This window comes from Thalassophryne amazonica, chromosome 4 (genome assembly GCF_902500255.1).
Source record: "Thalassophryne amazonica chromosome 4, fThaAma1.1, whole genome shotgun sequence".
Lineage (NCBI taxonomy): Eukaryota > Metazoa > Chordata > Actinopteri > Batrachoidiformes > Batrachoididae > Thalassophryne > Thalassophryne amazonica.
Window position 1 is genome coordinate 122,164,919 of NC_047106.1, and position 16,878 is coordinate 122,181,796.

At 40.4% G+C, this 16,878-nt stretch overlaps 1 protein-coding gene across 1 annotated transcript in view; it reads left to right on the forward strand.

The window, feature by feature from the left end:
* nectin1b (nectin cell adhesion molecule 1b) overlaps positions 1–16,878 on the forward strand; it is a 1,042,283-nt gene that overhangs the window by 108,234 nt on the left and 917,171 nt on the right.

Genomic DNA, 16,878 nt, shown 5'->3' on the forward strand with positions numbered 1-16,878 from the left:
TTACAGAACTTAAAAAGGTGAAAGTGCTGCGGAGCTACAGCCAGAGATCGCGTGTACGATCCATCCAGGAGTGGACGATGGACATGTCCTTTCGCTGGCGATTTGTCCATGAGCAGGAGTTAATGGACTTTATTTATTATGCCACAATCATGAGAGAACTTGAGGAGGTGAAAGAAGATGCAGCCATCAATCGTGCACGTGATCTGTCCCTGAGGAGTGGACGTGGACACGTCCTCTCGCTGGCAATCTATCCGTGAGGAGTTAGTGGATATCGAAGCTTGGCCGGCCCGCCTCTTCTTCTTCTGTGGCTTTGAAGCTTCATTACCAGCAAAGTTCAGCGGGATGAATAAAATCTAGCAATACAGGTATGTACTGATAAAAAACGAAAAGGATTTTTCACCCTAGCGTGGGATTGTGCACAGTTGGTGTAAAGTAGCGCAGTGTTGTGTGGATTTACATACAGCACCAGAGTGTTGTATAGACTTGTGGAACACTGCGTCCATGTTGTATCCCGAAAGTCCACGAAAAAAATTAAACGTGTTTTTTGAATCCATTTCGTGGACCCCTTTGCATACCTCAGTGTCCCTCAGCGTATTGCCACATAAACTCGGTTGCATAAACTCGGCGTAGTCGGTATGCGGCATTACGCAACTCTATGTTGGCCCAGTGTGAAAGGGGCTATACTCTTTATATTTTTTACTTCGTAATATAAATGAAGACATATTTCTTGATAGGGCAGCACGGTGGCTTAGTGGTTAGCACTGTTGCCTCACAGTGAGAATGTTGTGGGTTCAATTCCTGTGGCCTTTCTGTGTGGAGTTTGCATGTTCTCCCCGTGTTTGCGTGGGTTTCCTCCGGGTGCTCCGGTCTCCTCCCACATCCAAAGACATGCGGGTTAGGTGGATTGGAATCTTTAAAAATTGTCCGTAGGTGTGTGGGTGTCTCTGTGTTTGTTTGTCTGTTTGTGACAGACTGGCGTCCTGTCCTGGGTGTACGCCGCCTTGCGCTCTATGACTGCTGGGATAGGCTCCAGCCCCCCGCGACCCATAACTGGACTAAGCAGCAGAAGATGAATGAATGAATGAATGTTCCTTGATGTTGAACTGTTCAAGTATCTGCCCCCTCACGTGTCTAAAACTGGCTGTAAAAGTGCTGATTTATATTCAAAACATTTCTAATATTTAGTTGTCCCATTACTTATGAGCTCATAAAATTGAGGCGCTATGTATTCAAACAGCTTAATTCCTAAATGGCTCATGTGATATTTTAGATAAACCCCTTGAATTAAAGCTAAAGGTCAACACTACAATCATATTTTTTGGCATCATTGTGTTGCCATACAAAAGAAAAATTACCAAAGTGTGTCACTGCTCATGGACCCGGCTGTACCTGCAGTGTGAAGAGAAAAAAACTTACTCTGTTGGTGAAAATAAAGAGTCCCAAAGTACACATTTTGGCATGTTCAGCAAATCTGTGTGACTGAAGATACTGATTAAAGTGCATCAAGGTTGTCTCATGGCCTCACATTGTTGAGCACATAATGCATCATTTTCTGAGCAGCGGCTGCCTGTCTCCAATTCTTGTTAAGTCTGTTACGTGCTTCTCATTTCTTTCAGTTCCCAATGATACAATTCCTTGGTAAAATGCCAATTCTCTCTTCTCTTTTTTGAATGCCTCTCCAAAGACGCAGCTGCTGACTTCGATAGCCGGTGGCTTCATTTCATACTGTGACGCTGCGAGTCAAGTGTGATGGCATTTGCGCTGTGCGCCCGAGGCCGGGTCTGTCACTGTGCATCAGTCCTGCCAATGGCCGTGACTCAAGCTGGAACCCTCCGGGTGCCCGAGCTCACCAAGAAGACACACGAGTTTAACGTCCAGCACCCGGAAATACACTTTACAGCGAGCACGCAAAGGTGGGGGGGAGGGAGGTTATGGGAGCACATTCTGTCGCACCAACGCAGAGGAGGCGTTAGTGAATATTTTCACATGAGAACAGCTGGGGATGCTGAGCAATTTTCACGGGGCTAAAGTGCTTTCATTGTTTGGCGCTTTGCGTTTATAGCTGTGATGATTTTGTGCTGTGTTTGGCAGTTTTTTCCTCTGCGAACAAGCAGAGTGTCCAGTTCTGGTGCATCTGTTCCCTTTGGATTTTTCTTTTGCTGGTTGTCTGTTGAGTCACATGCTCACATTAAATTTGCACTTCTAATTATTTCAAACAAACTGTTGTTTTCTGCTTGAACGGTCCTTGTGTCTGAGTGTTATTTGTGCATTTTTTTTATTCGATGGATGCACTATTAGCACAACAAATGTAGTGTGTTTCGTGACCCTCCGTGCTTTTGAATTAGTGACATATACTGGGAAAACAAACATTTACATAAATGAAAATGTCACATGTAATTGCTCTAACCTGGATACTCAGATGTTTGCAGATGATGTCATGATCTCCTTTTTTTTCCCCCTGCCTCTCCTGTATACCTCTGATGGCTTCATCTCATGCTCTGATGTACTTTCAGAATCATATCCATCAGTAGATGTCAGGAACACACACACACACACAACCACTACCCTTTTTTTTACTGACAAAAACATTGTCTGTGGTATAACATCATCTATCATCCCGAGGCCTTTGTTCAGCATCCTGTCTAATATGGGGGCCAGCAGCCAGAGTGAGGGTGGCATTCTGTTTGACAGGCCGGCGCAGATACTTAATGACAGTGGCACAAAAAGGGGGCCCGCCACACAGGGCCTGACAGGGCTGTTTTCCATAGTGAAGAGGCTTGACTTGATTTAAAGGCCCATCCTAAAATCAGATTACAGGACTGCTCTTGACACCTCTTTGGCACAGTTTCACTGTTTGTAATTTCCCTTGATAGAGAAGTCTTTTTTTTCTTTTCTCAAATGATGTGACTGCAGAATGTCAGATTGAAATATGCTTTGAAGTTTGCCGTGGCTTCTTTGCCTTTGTGTTGCTGGAAAATTGTGTTTGTTAAGTGTCTGTGATTGAAAATGCTTAAACATATTATTTGGGCTTGAAAATGATCTCGTCTTTTTCTATGTTTTTGAAATTGGATTAAGTGCGTGTGTCCTGGTGAAGGGGTCATATATATATATATATATATATATATATGAATAATTCAATTACAAAAAATGTTCGAGGCAAATTCTTTGCCTCAAGGCTTCATTTAAAGCTGTAGTACATACACCAGGCCATTCTGGATTACGACGCGGTGGCCGCTGTGTTACGCTACGTGCATTTGGCGAACAATTGCAGAAGCTTCAACGTCGGTGTGAAGAAGCCTCACCGTGGCGCTGAGAGAGATCCGCCGCTATCAGAAATCCACTGCTCCCAGAATTTTATTTTATTTTATTCAGCAATAAAATTATATAAGAATACATAAAAATACTGCCAAGGATAACACAAGAACGCTTCCAATACGGATGCTTCTTTACATTGTGGATCCTCGAGCACCGAGCTGCTGATCCACGAGAGAAATTGCTCAGGACTTCAAGATGACCTCTGCTTTCAGAGCTCCGCTGTGATGCTCTGCAGGAGGCCGGCGAGGCTGACCTGGTCGGCAGCTTCCTAGTTCACAATATCGCAGTGTGACACTGTCGGCCAGTTCGTTACATCACCACTAAATTCATTATGTGGTACAAGATACGGATCCACTGAACCAACTGCTACACATCTATCATGATAAATAGCTTTATCTCGAGGATTTAAAGCATCGTAATAACTGTACAATCTCTCCATTTTTCTATCACGTGCCAGCCTCCTTGTAATCCAGAATGGAGACAGCACCTGTCCTGCAGTAAATATAAATATATTGTAATATATAAGTGCAATAAAAAGTGCAAATGAAATATGCAATAAGAAGGAAAAAAAGAATGCACTGTCTGCAGACTGAAGATTTCACAGACTGCCTGGGCTTATGGTTTGGCAAAGCTCTAAAACTCTTAATATGAAAAAATAAATAATAAAATATTCATTAATGTTATTTTGTGTGATCCCAATTAAAGTGTACTACATCAGTAAGATGAACTATCACCTGTTTTTCAGTTATGGGTTATGGGGCTACTATATCAAATAATAACATGAGTTGTGGGGTTACACTTTGCCGATATGAGAATGCTGAATATAATAACACCCATACTTGCAGTCATCTGTTGTTGAGATACAGGTACTTGGGCACCTCTCCACTGTGTTGTCAAATTACACAATCTTGCCATTTGCAAAGTTGTTATTCTTGCGTAGGTGCACTCAGGCTGGTTTTAAATCCACACATAATAATAATAATAATAATTTATTAATTTATATAGCGCCAAATCACGACAAAATCGCACCAAGGCGCTTCACATAATTCACAACACAAATTAATCTAAATTCAAAATTAAAAGCAAGAAAAGCACAGTTAAAAGATAAAACACAGTAGAATAAAAAGAAATTACAAAGCAAACACAAACAGATTAAAAAATTAATGATAAGACAGTCTAAAAAAGTGGGTCTTCAGTCTTGATTTAAAAATCTCCACCGTGTCAGACTGCCGAATAACAGCAGGTAGATCGTTCCAAAGAGCCGGACCACGGTAGGAAAAGGCTCTATACCCCACAGACTTTTTGTTCATCCTCGGAACACACAAGCCCTGCGCCCTGCGAACGCAAAGGCCTCGCAGGTACGTAGGGCTTAACCAAGTCCGCCAAGTAGGAAGGCGCCAGTCCATGAACAGTTTTATAAACCAACAATAAAACTTTAAAATCCAATCTGGCAGAAACCGGTAGCCAATGAAGGGATGCCAGAATGGGAGTAATGTGGTCAAACCTTCTACTTTGTGTCAAAATTCTGGCAGCAGCATTCTGCACCAACTGAAGTCCTCGAATGCTAGACTGCGGCAGACCAGAAAATAAAACATTACAATAATCCAGTCTGGAAGAGACAAATGCGTGAATCAGAGTCTCACACATCAGTCATGTCTTTGCTTGTTCTCTCTCTCTCTCTGTGTTTGCTCAACACTGTCGTAACACAGCTTTAGTGAGTTGGAACAACCTTTATGGACCTGAGTGCATCACAAAATCTATGAGCTTTGATGGAAAATGCTACAGGATGCTGACGAGCCAAAAAAAAAAAAAAAAAAAAAAATCAGATTACTGTCACAATGTGCAGTCCAATGCAAACTTGGGCTCAAAAAGAAGAAAGAGAATAATTATCTTAATGGCTCCTCTTTCAGTGCAGCTTTGATGTCCAGGCTCATTGTGTTCCATCCATTAGCGAGAAGAAAAGCTCACAGAATAAATTAAATCTAAATGTGTGTTATTTATAGATCCGAGGTGGTTCTGCTGCCATGTTTCTGTGTGAACACGACGATGGTCAGAAAACATAAAAGCAAAGCACATGCATCAGTACTAATTATCCACTTGGGACATGCACACATCAACATGTTGGTACAAGAGCACGACATTTGGCTGCTTCTGCGACACGCTCATTACAGACTTACAAAATGTCACATACACGTCCATTTTCCTCACTGCTGTTTGCTTATCTGTCATTTGGGCTTACAGTTATCACAAACGCTCAAACATTTCCTCAAAAGTGTCATGAAAAGGAACAAGTGATGAAGTGTTAAAGATTGAGAAAGGGGAAATTAAAAATGGGCTGCATCCAACCGAACACCCATACGTGTGTATGCCTTGCCCCTGCCACAATGTATCAACAGTGTTGCCAGAGTTACTTTGAAAAAATAATCCAATTACTGATTACTCCTTGAAAAAGTAACTTAGTTACTTTACTGATTACTCCATTTTAAAAGTAAATAAGTTATATTACTAGTTACTTTATTAGTTATTTACAACAGCCCCCGCCACTTCAACATTAAAATGATAACCTGCTCTGCCAAAACTCACTTTATAGTCAGCCTTTCTTGACTTCAGTGAACATAAGTACTTGTGTTATAAAAAAATAAAATAAAGACCTCATATTTAACTGCTGACAGCACTGTAATGGTAAAACTTACCATTTCTAACCAACATAGTTTATAAATGTAACTATTAAATTATTTCTAAACATTTTAATTGTTGAAATTATTATTATTATTATTATTATTATTATAAGTAGTACTAATAGTATGAAAAAATGTCTTCAGAAGTGGACCTTTAATCTAGGGTTGTATCCGCTCCCCCAACCACCCAGGCCCCCTTCTCGTGTGGCTTTCCCCCAGATTTGCTGTTTGAGTAGAAGAATGGATAGCATTTATTTATGCAGAAAGTTTTATCAGCGTTTTTTTTTTTTTATGCCATGCTGTCCTCAGAAAGAGACTAGGTGCATTTGGGTGGGGAAAAAACACATTAGTATTTGTAATGTGTCGTGGATCAGCTGTTTTTAGTGAGGAGGCACACAGTGGCACAGAGTTTTAACGAAAAACAAAAGTGTAAACATGTCTTTGTAAACCCATAGCTCTGAGCGTCACTTTAAGAGACAACTATTTTTCAACTCAGAGCTGCTGCACAGCAGATAGGTCTCTGTGAAGCAGCTCACTGAAAGTTGGTGAAGTGGGCAGTAACTGAACCCTGACCTCCCCCTGTTCACCTGCTGCAATTGACCCACAATACAAAAATAATAGTAACACACAGTGACTTGGAGAAGTATCTTTAATCTTATTGATTTGGGAAGATTAACGCGTTAGATTACTTGTTACTGAAAAAAGCGGTCAGATTAGAGTAACTCTAAGTAACTAAAGTTACTGGCATGACTGCGTATCAATGCTATATCTTTGACAAGTTTGTAGATGAGCGCTCTGACCTTTGTGGCACTTAAAAATAGGTCACAGTTGAAACCTTGTTGCAGTGATGAATGCCAACACTTTCAGGTATGGCTTTCATGTCAAATGCACATATTCCCTAGACCAAAATATTGGATGCATTTTTACCTGAGTGCTCTGTGATCGACATGACCTTGATAAAAATAGATCATGATCAAAACTTTTTCAACACTGTATCTCATCAAAACTTCCAGGCTTTCTTATCACATACAGTCAGCAAAATGTTGGGGGAGTTGTGTGTGAGCATTGTTCTAACCTCTGGCACCCTTTTGACCCTTGTGTGTCCAGGCCACAATTAACATACGTGCATTAATTTGGCACACTGTAATTACATGTACAGTCAGTCACAGTCAGTCAGAGCTGCGTGTCGTCAGAGCGAGCTGCAAAAAGTTTGTACCTGAGTTTTCAGAGGTGGTGTTTGTAGTTGCCATCTGCCACGCCGGTGTTTGCCAACCCGGACAGTGGGAATACCACCTCAACCGGCAACTTAGCCCCGCGACTGGACAGCAACAACGTCCGAGGCCCGCTCAACGTGGTGAATTCACTGAGGCCGCGCGCTGCGTCATTAGAGCCGCGCGTCACGAGTACCGCTTCCCCGAGGCCTCGTGCAGCCACCGCGGATCCATCAGCGCGGAAACACCGAGGCCGCGCGGCACCAGCGAAGTGCAGATCCATCCCGGTGACAAACAACGCAGGCTGTTAACATCGGCGATCGACAAGCTGCTCATAAGCCGACCATGGGGCCTAAGAAGGTTCTGACAGCGGAGGAAGGTGACGATATTAAAAAATCTCTGGACTTTTTATCAGAGGAGATTTCTGTTGTGAAGCAGCAACAGAAATCAATCATGGATCTGGTGGAGGAGGTGAAGGCATTACGGCTCCAGAATGCCGAGAAAGACCGGCATCTGGTGCAGCTGGAAAATAGAGTGGTTGAATTGGAGCAGTACACCAGAATCAACGACGTCATCATCACAGGTCTTCACATCAAACCACGGTCCTACGCACGGGCGGTAACAGATGAGAGCGGAGGGGAGCCCAGTGAACAGGAGGTCAGCTCTGTGGAAAAACAGGTTGCTGATTTCCTCCTATCTAAAGGTATAGAAATGGATTTAAATAACATTGAAGCGTGCCACCCTCTGCCCCGGAGAAATGACGGTGATAAACGAACCGTCATCATGAGATTCATCAACAGAAAACACAAAACAGCACTGTTAAAACAAGGAAGAAAACTGAAAGGGACAAACGTATTTGTCCTGCTGACATCGCCAGGAAAGCACGCTTCTTGAAGAAACAGGGAAAAATCCAGCACACATGGACTTCAAACTGTAAAATATTCATCAAACTGAACGGATCACCAGAACAAGCAAAAGTCATGGCAATAAGGAACATCGAGGAGCTGGACAAATATGAACAATAGTGTTTCTTAAAGCGAGGATCTGGACAGATATGACCAATAAGGTATGAGGACACAAACACATCACAACACCATGACACAGACCAGAGGAACCTATTCATCTACTACCTATTCATCTACATCTGGAGACAAGAAGGATATAACTCAAAGGATTGCTGATCATGGAAAAGTAGAACTGAGAACATTTAAATACACAGACCACAATGTACTGGACTTGGAGCACGATATAGACCCGGACAATAATTTCTTCTCAAATATCAATGACAGTTGTTGCTATTATACAGATGAACAGTTTAATCGGATCATTAAAACGGATAACAAATTATCAATAATCCATTTCAACAGCAGAAGTCTATATGCAAACTTTAACAACATTAAAGAATATTTAAGTCAGTTTAAAAAAATATTTAACATAATTGCTATATCAGAAACATGGATCAATGAAGATAAAGGAATGGATTTTGAACTGGATGGATATGAATTTAATTGTGTAAACAGAAAAAATAAGAGTGGAGGAGGAGTGGCTGTGTATGTGGATAAGAACATGGATTATAAAATAGTAGACAATATGACAACTGTGATTGATAACTTATTAGAATGTATAACTATTGAAATATGTGAAGAAAAAAGCAAAAATGTATTAGTCAGCTGTATATATAGAGCACCAGGATCTAGTATTGAAACATTCACTGACTGTATGGGAAAAATGTTCTCAAAAACTAATCAAAAAACTGTGTTCATTTGTGGTGACTTAAATATTGATCTGCTCAATCCAAATAAGCATAAAATAACAGATGAATTTATCAGTATAATGTACAGTATGAGTTTATATCCAAAAATCACCAGGCCAAGCAGAATTACATCCCATAGTGCCACCTTAATTGATAATATATTCAGCAATGATATTGAGAATAACACTGTGAGTGGATTATTAATCAATGACATTAGTGATCATCTACCAGTTTTCATCGTTTATAATAGAAACCATCGGCGGAATCAGCCAGAGGAGAAAATAAAATACAGGCGAGTGCGGACAGAGGAAAACATGAACACACTAAAGAAGGATTTACAGGAGCAAAACTGGGAAAAGGTATACAGTGAAAGTGATGTTGATAGTGCATATGAAACTTTTTTACAAATATTTACATCATTATATGATAAAAATTGTCCAATTAAACAAGACTACAGAAAACAAAAAATCCAAGCTCGACCATGGATGACGAAAGGGTTACGAAATGCATGTAATAAGAAAAATACACTGTATAGAGAATTCATAAAACTAAAGACTAAAGAGGCAGAAAATAGATATAAGAAATACAAAAATAGATTAACTAATATTATACGGGTATGTAGGAAGGAATATTATAGTAACATATTATATAATAACAAAAACAATATTAAAGGAATATGGGATATATTAAATAGCATTATCAAAAATGGTAATAAAAAACAGAGTTACCCTCAGTATTTCATTGATAATAATGTCAAGAAGGAAAATAAGGATGAGGTAGTCAACGGTTTTAATAATTTTTTTGTAAATATTGGACCAAGCTTGGCAGAAAAAATTCCCGATTCCCAACCTGAGGATTGGGATAATAATCTCATAGAAAGAAATCCCTGTTCAATGTTCCTCACAGCAGTGGATGGAAATGAAATTATAGACATTGTGAATAATTGTAAATATAAAACATCTACCGATTTAAATGAAATTGATATGGTGGTGGTAAAACAGGTCATTGAATGGATTGTAGAACCATTAACATACATCTGTAACTTATCATTTCAAACCGGTAAATTTCCCAATCAAATGAAAATAGCTAAGGTTGTGCCGCTGTATAAGACTGGGGATAGACACCACTTCACAAATTATAGACCTGTTTCTTTGCTTCCACAATTTTCCAAATTATTAGAAAAGTTATTCAATAATAGATTAGACAAATTCATAAATAAACATAAATTACTTACTGATAGTCAATATGGATTCAGAGCACATAGTTCAACATCACTTGCATTAATAGAATCAGTTGAGGAGATTACAAACGCCATAGACCACAAATTACATTCAGTTGGAATATTTATAGACCTTAAAAAGGCTTTTGATACAATTAATCATGACATATTAATCAATAAACTTGAACAGTATGGGATTAGGGGGTTGGTGTTGCACTGGGTGAGAAGCTACTTAAGTAACAGAAAACAGTTTGTGAAGTTGGGGGAATATACATCATCATGCTTGGACAATGCTTGTGGCGTCCCACAGGGGTCAGTATTGGGTCCAAAACTGTTTCTAATTTATATAAATGATATTGTCAATGTTTCCAAAATATTAAAATTAGTATTATTTGCAGATGACACAAGCATTTTTTGTTCGGGGGGGATTTGCAGGAGTTACTGAGGAGGATCAGTATAGAAATGGGAAAATTGAAAATATGGTTTGACAGAAATAAATTATCATTAAACTTAAGTAAAACAAAATACATGTTATTTGGCTATTGTAATACAGACATACAGGTTCAGTTACAAGTCGAGGGGGTAGATATTGAAAGGGTACATGAAAATAAGTTTCTGGGGGTGATAATAGATGATAAGATAAACTGGAAGACTCATATAAAACATATACAAAGTAAACTGTCAAGAAGCATTTCAGTTCTAAACAAAGCGAAACATATTCTGGACCACAACTCACTCCGCATTCTTTACTGCTCACTGGTTTTACCATATTTACAGTACTGTGCAGAGGTATGGGGTAATACTTATAAAGGTACAACACAATCACTATCAGTAATGCAGAAAAGAGCTATAAGAATTATTCATAATACTGGCTATAGAGATCATACAAATCCACTATTTTTACAATCCAAATTCTTAAAATTCACAGACTTGGTTCATTTTCAAACAGTACAAATTGTGTATAAAGCAATAAACAATTTACTTCCAGCAAATATTAAAAATATGTTTTTTAACAGATCAGGGGATTACAGTCTGAGGGGGAAATTTAATTTAAAGCATCAGTGGGCACGAACAACATTAAAAGGTTTCTGTATTTCTGTCTGTGGGGTGAGGATGTGGAACAGATTGGGAGTGGGGCTCAAGCAATGTCCAAGCATGAACCAGTTCAAACAGCGGTACAAAAATATGTTTTTTTCTGGGTATAGGGAGGAGGAAGGGTAATGAGGGTTAGGGTGTTTTTGTTGTTTGCTTCGGCTTGTAAATATATAGTATTTTGTATGTAAGTAGGTATGTGTAGGTGTATATTTATGTTTGTGTATATATATGTGTATATATGTATATGTGTATATATGTGTATGTTGATGTGTATATGTATGTGTGTGTATATATATGTATATATATATATATTGATATCGGTTTAGGTGTGTAGGAATTTATGTGTATATGTGGCAAAGGGTATTACTGGTTGTGGGGAAGAAGGGGTAGGGATAAATAAGCTGATGCTTCACCCTACCCCTTTTCGGACATGTTGGGTACACAGTAGGAACTTTTTTGTTGTTGTCTTTACTGATCTATCTTGTAATTGTTGTTGTATCAAATGTTCGAAATAAACAGTTTTCATTCATTCATTCATTCATTCATTCATTCATTCATTCATTCATTTTCATTCATTCATTCATTCATTCATTCATTCATGTACTCTATCTTACGGCGTATAAGTTGCCGTTGTAACTAATTTGGGAGGTCTACAACTTACACTCCAGTACGACTCATATGTCAAAAAATACACAGTATACCCTCTTTATTTTACTTATTCTTATTTATAAGGTTTTGAATAATCAGGTCCCATCTTATCTTAGGGACCTCATAGTACCATATCACCCCAACAGAGTGCTTCACTCTCAGACTGCAGGCTTACTTGTAGTTCCTAGTTTCCTAGGGTTTGTAAGAGTAGAATGGGAGGCAGAGCCTTCAGCTTTCAGGCTCCTCTCCTCTGGAACCAGCTCCCTATTCGGATTAGGGAGACAGACACCCTCTCTGCTTTTAAGATTAAGCTTAAAACTTTCCTTTTTGAAAAAGCTTATAGTTAGGGCTGGATCAGGTGACCCTGAACCATCCCTTAGTTATGCTGCTATAGACTTAAGCCCCGTTTACACATAGACGGTAAGAGCTCCCAGAAGCGTCCCAGAAGAGTTTTTGGCCGTCTTAAGGATCAAACGCCGTTGTCAACACCGGCACTAGGGGGCGTGGTGTTGAAATTATTCAACATGTCGAATAATTCCGGGAGCGCTCCAGGAGAATTTGCGTGACAATGGAGACAACGCGAACAACGGCGTTTGATACTTTTTAATCGCCGTGTCATCCTGCTCCTTCCTGTAGTGCCGCAGTTTACACCGCCGTAATTGGTGGCCGGCGTTGTATCCCTAACCAATGGCGTGTAAAACGGCGATAGAGCCCACATCGGTGTCCTCAAAGGCATTTTAACCGGCGACAGAGGCAAACAAAACGGCGGCGCTAGCGGACAGTACGTCGTTCTAAACGCCACCTCCCGGTTAACGGCGTTCCAAACGGCCGATAGGCGGCGGTCAATATAAAAACGCTAGCGTGCTGCATGCAGGCCTCTCACTCGCGGCCAGCTCCAGATATTTTTGCAGAGAAGCTCCAGTATGCCTCCTAAAAGTAAATTGACAGTGGCAAGGACTTACCAAGAGGTTTGGTTCAGAAGCAGAGGAGAGCCCTGTAGTGGAAACGAGCAACACGTTGAGGAGGGAAAAATGAAGGAGAATTAAAGGCTGAGAGATGAGCTGAGAGATGAGCTCCCTCCCCCTGCATTGACAGCTACTTCAGCCTATTATACTCTGGGAGCGGTGCCTATATGCAAAAGTTCCTGGAGTAACGCAGGATTTGCCTGGATAAATCCAGCGGTACACAGGGCATTATCGGCGGCAGCAGAACACCGCTGTTCTCACGCGTGTCTTAACCTGTGATTGTAAAGGATAGAACTGGGTATTAACCCCTGTTGCCTGACGTGTGTCGGATGCTACGGCATCAAAACGCCGCTTTATTTGGCGGATTTAGCGGCGTTTTATCCGCGCATTTGCGGCTAGTATGGCACTCAAAACGCCTGCGAAATGCTCCGCCCCTTTCCACCGCGAACTTCGGTCTACATACTGCCCGCCGACAAAACCGTCTGTGTGTAACCTGGGCTTTAGACTGCTGGGGGGTTCCCATGATGCACTGAGTGTTTCTTTTTATTCACCTCTTTTTGCTCTGTATGCACCACTCTGCTTTTAATCATTAGTGATTGATCTCTGCTCTCTTCCACAGGATGTCTTTTTCCTGATTCTCTCCCCTCAGCCCCAACCAGTCCCAGCAGAAGACTGCCCCTCCCTGAGCCTGGTTCTGCTGGAGGGTTCTTCCTGTTAAAAGGGAGTTTTCCTTCCCACTGTCGCCAAGTGCTTGCTCATAGGGGGTCGTTTTGACCGTTGGGTTATTTCTGTAATTATTGTATGGCTTTTGCCTTACAATATAAAGCGCCTTGGGGTGACTGTTTGTTGTGATTTGGCGCTATATAAATAAAATTGATTTGATTTGATTTGATTTCTTGTAATGTTTCCACGTCCTTAAGGTTTTTCTTCCCATGAGGCCGAGCATATCATCCATCTCCATCTGAGCCTGTCCTCTGTCCAAAATGGCCCAAAACACATGTAATTCATCACTCGATCCATGTGTCGTCTTTATTTTTGTACATGATGAACCATAGTGTTTCTTATAAAATATTTGCTTCAAAAATAAATGTGAATTATACTCCAGTGCAACTTATGCTCTGGAAAATATGCTTTAATAATACTTTACACAGGTCGGAGACATAGGAGGATGGCATTTGTCTTTTGACTGTATACTTAAGTACGAGAGCACACATCTGACATGTCTTGTATGTCCCAGGATTGGCAGTCACTGTCTTTATTCTCATGATTTGTAGGAAGAGCTCAAAAATTTCTTGTTCTTTCTAATGGAAAAAGAAGACTGAAGGTTGTTTGGCCTTGGCAAAGCAATAGGATCTTAGAATTATTGACCTTCATCAGTGGGGTTTCAAAAATACATTAATAAATAAACTTTTCCAACTTGCTTTTATTATTTTTCTCTTTTTAAAAAGATGAACTGTTCTTTCTTCATGTCCATGGCACTGCTTTTCTTTTCTCGCTCACATGTCCTCAGTAACTGGAACAAGCAATAATGCCATTGTTAAAAAATAAAGACAACTCACTTGATTTTAGAGATTTTGAAAATCAGACATCACTGAGAGAAGCAGAATTGAACTAAGGGCTGCACAGACACTCCCGGATCTCACTTTGTGTAAACTGAAGGCTGTGCTGCAGGGAGTGACGAGGTCCGACTTGGTGCCAAACACTGTCTGCAGCATTTACACAAGCCACAAACTTTTCCAAGTAATACTGTCACCATTAAACCGGCTTTGCACTATGTGGTTTTGCTGGCAAATTATGGACTCCAATTCCACATACAGTAACGTTTCCAACCGATACAGACATTTGTGCTACATTCACATGTCGGCTGTAAGCGGCAGATGGTAAATCAGATGATCTGTTATTTTCAGTGAGAGGCTAATGGAAAAATTCTGCCACCTCAGGCTGTGACAGTGGCAGCTGCACACTGTGACAACACTTGGTGTCAAAATGTTTAAATTTTCAGCTTCTTGCAGTGATAAGGACAAACCAGATGTTGCTTTATTTTTAATGAGAGCAAACAAATGGACAGCAACAGATAGAATATTTAAGTGCAGAGAGTTACTTACTGCTGACAAATTATACTGTATTTGTTGTCTTTCTGATGCCTGATTCTGTTTTTTCTCTCTGTTTGAGGTGCGGCTCCATCCAGAGATGGAAGTGGTGTCTACTTCTGCAACTGTCCCATCCTGTGGGACGGTTGCAAATGATTTGAAAAATTTCCTGTATATTCGTTTTGTAAATTGTTTGGTAGCATGGCCCAAGCAGAAGGTCACCCCTTTGAGTCTGGTCTACTTGAGGTTTCTTCCTCAAACCATCAGAGGGAGTTTTTCCTTACCACTGTCACCTGTGTGCTTGCTCTGGGGGTTTATAAGGTTAGACCTTACTTGTGTGAAGCGCCTTGAGGCAACTTTGTTATGATGTTGTGATATTATATATAAATGAAAATAAATTGAAATTGAAAATTTAAAGTACCCGGTTGTAATCAGGTAAATGTGAATAATTTGTGTGATATTAAGGAAAGGAATAAATCTATAACCTGAAAAAAATAATGATAAAGTTGTACAAAACATGAAAACTCATTGTTATCCATATTGTTAGCGGTGAATATCATCTACAGTCTACCACTGCAGATGACAGAAATTCTGCTATGATGATCACTGTGATGGTTTTTCTGCGACCTACTTGTGAATACAAATTTACAATTGTGTGTCTCTCTCTCTTTCACATACACAAACACACACACACACAGATGTCACCATGTTCCAGTGCTGAGGGCAAGCTTATTTTTAAGAGCCTTGTTCAAGGACACATCAATGATTTTTTTTTTCTGTCAGATGGTGATTCAAAAAGAGGATCCACTAGTTAGTAACCCCTCCTCTGTAACCTCCAGGCCACAACCTTCACATCTCTTGGCCTGGATTTCACATGCTTCCAGCATTATGGAGAACTTTTGACACAAAGCAGAACGTTTGACCACATTACACCCATTCTGGCGTCCCTTCATTGGCTTCTGGTTTCTGCCAGATCGGATTTTAAAGTCCTGTTGCTGGTCTATAAAATTGTTCATGGACTGGTTCCTTCCTACCTGGCGGACTTGGTCAAGCCCTACGTACCGGCGCGGGTCTTGCGTTTGCAAAGTGCAAGACGTCTGTATGTTCCAAGGGTGAACAAAGTCTGTGGGGTATAGAGCCTTCTCTTACCGTGGCCCTGCTCTCTGGAACGATCTACCTGCATCTATAAGGCAGTCCGATACGATACATTTACATAACAGGACGCTACTCCTTTTATTCCATTTGTGGTGGGATTGTCCAATGGAAGATTAGGCATTTCAGAGACTGTGTATGTGACAGAACTACTGTTCAGAAGGCTGCTTTCCACCTGCTGTTATTAAAGTTATGGATTTTGTGTGCAGCATGACAGTTCACTGAGGGAAAAGCCTCTCTGTCTCCAGAGAAGTGCAGGAAATGTTCCTACAGCCAGTTGCTGTGATGATTTTTTTTTTTTTTTCCATATGCCACTCCACAGATCCTCTTTTGCATAAAGAGAAAGATGAATTGAGAATGTAGCAAAGGTTCCTGGAACAAAAGTAAAAAGCCACAAATGCCTGCTATTACCGCAGATTGACAATACACACATCTGTGGAACTTTGTGGGCTGTGATGCAGTGGAAAGATAGATGTAGGCTTGGGTGTGATGGCAAAAAATAGGACTACAGTATTTTTTTTTTCCACATTCCCTGCACTGGAAACAGCATAGGGATTGGAGAGCAACAATGTAGATGAATATCAGCAAGCTTAGGTAATTAATAACACAAAAACAGAACATGCTTTCATCTTATAGCTCAACAGATTAAAAGAACTTGTAATGAGGATGAAGTCACGAATTGGTCAATTGAAAAAACAACTTTGTTTGCCTCTGTAGTATCCCATGGATCTGTCTGCCACCTGCTGGATGGT